At 36.8% G+C, this 1,782-nt stretch overlaps 1 long non-coding RNA gene across 1 annotated transcript; it reads right to left on the bottom strand.

The window, feature by feature from the left end:
* Window positions 1–568: 568 nt before the first annotated feature.
* LOC119770504 lies at window positions 569–1,346 on the bottom strand. Its single transcript, XR_005278856.1, has 2 exons — window positions 1,160–1,346; window positions 569–909 (listed from the first exon to the last, which is right to left on the bottom strand). It is a non-coding gene; the product is annotated as an uncharacterized LOC119770504 (long non-coding RNA).
* Between the last annotated feature and the right edge of the window lie 436 nt (window positions 1,347–1,782).

Below are 1,782 nucleotides of genomic sequence, written 5' to 3'. Positions count from 1 at the left end.
ATTCGTCTGTCAAAATCAGCTGTGTCCTTTGTTATACCAAGAGCACGTGGTAAACAGCTGGTTTTTACAGGCGATTGATCTACTCGATTTGCCTATGTATGTGTAAAAATAGTATAAACAAAATCAGCTGCTTGGAATTCAACCAATCACAATCGATCAAAACCAAAACAATACTTTGAATACGAAAACTAACACAGAATCATGGTGTGCGTGAGAGAAACCGTAGAGATCTCTATTGGTGAATCAGGGATGTCTGTGTGTTGGTGAGATGTACAGGAAAAATATTTCTTGCCAAATAAAAATTCGATTAAGGGTGCACAGCAACGAAGGAAGTTGTTGTCTTCTTATTCCAAAATTGTCAAACTTACAAACCCAATCCTGCAATAACGGGATTGTAAAATTAATCAAACTTTGTTGTAAATTGCTTTGTCGACAGTACTTTAGGGGATTAATAAATAAATATTTCGATAGTACCCGTAGTTTTGAAGATACAAAAATGTCTGTAACCAAAATCTGGGTGCAAAAGCTCTGGTTGATGTGCACCGTTAAACTCACAATTTTCATTTTTAAAAACCATAATTTATTCACAATTTTACACGAAAAACAATTCCAGAGTTTTTTGAAAAGGACCAATAAACCATTGTCTTTCATATGTTTATAGGACCTAATCAAAAAAAACTCGAGAATTACACTTTAACACCTATCAATTTGGTTCCATTTCTCTGGCCGCGGCAGTACAAGATGAGTTGGTTGATGGCGAAACTTGAAGCAGCTATCTCCAACCGCAACCAAGCCGACCTGTGGCGGTGCTGGCCATCCTGGGACATGCGCATCGACATGGCCACCGGAACATAGCCCGTGGCCTACCTGCCGCCGCGGAAAATCAGTGATGAGCATATTTTGCCGGAGCTGAAATGAGACAAAGAAAAGAAAAAGGAGGTTAAAGTCCACTTAGGGACCATCCACAAACCACGTGGACACTTTTTTGGAAATCTCAACCCCCTCGTGGACAATTGTCCATACAAAAAATCTTTTTTGTATGGAGCGTGGACAATCGCCATACCCTCTCCCCCCCCCTGAAGTGTCCACGTGGTTTATGGATGGTCCCTTATTTAAAACAATCTCAACTTCACGGAAATTGATCTGCAAGCATACTTACTCGAATTAAAGAGGTTTGGTCCACGTTCGCAACTGCCTTTTGGTCGATTTAACTACGCAATTTTAACCCGATTGTTCCAGCCACATAAAACCGCGACGCTCAAGTCTGCATAGAAAAGCAAAGCCATAACCGCGACGAGACGAGGTTATCGGCAAACTGTCACTTTCTTTGTGCGTCGCAAGGCAAGGTTGTATATCACAGGTAGGTAGAACGCCATGGTCGCAAGGTACATAAATCTTACCGGGTATGTCGGATAACATGTCAACAAATATTAAATCAAAATAATAAAAAAATAAACTGTTAGATTCAAGATCCGAATGCATTCTTTGAAGCACATTTGCTCGAGAATAATATCATTAATTTTTTCACAAATTTACCAAAAAGGAAATAGTACTTAGTACTAAATTGTCAAATTGTCAAATTGTCAAATTGTCAAATTGTCAAATTGTCAAATTGAATCAATTAAACACCTAAACAATTAAACAATTAAACAATTAAACAATTAAACAATTAAACAATTAAACAATTAAACAATTAAACAATTAAACAATTAAACAATTAAACAATTAAACAATTAAACAATTAAACAATTAAACAATTAAACAATTAAACAATTAAACAAT

Source organism: Culex quinquefasciatus, chromosome 3 (genome assembly GCF_015732765.1).
Source record: "Culex quinquefasciatus strain JHB chromosome 3, VPISU_Cqui_1.0_pri_paternal, whole genome shotgun sequence".
Lineage (NCBI taxonomy): Eukaryota > Metazoa > Arthropoda > Insecta > Diptera > Culicidae > Culex > Culex quinquefasciatus.
This window is presented reverse-complemented; position numbering and strand designations above follow the sequence as displayed.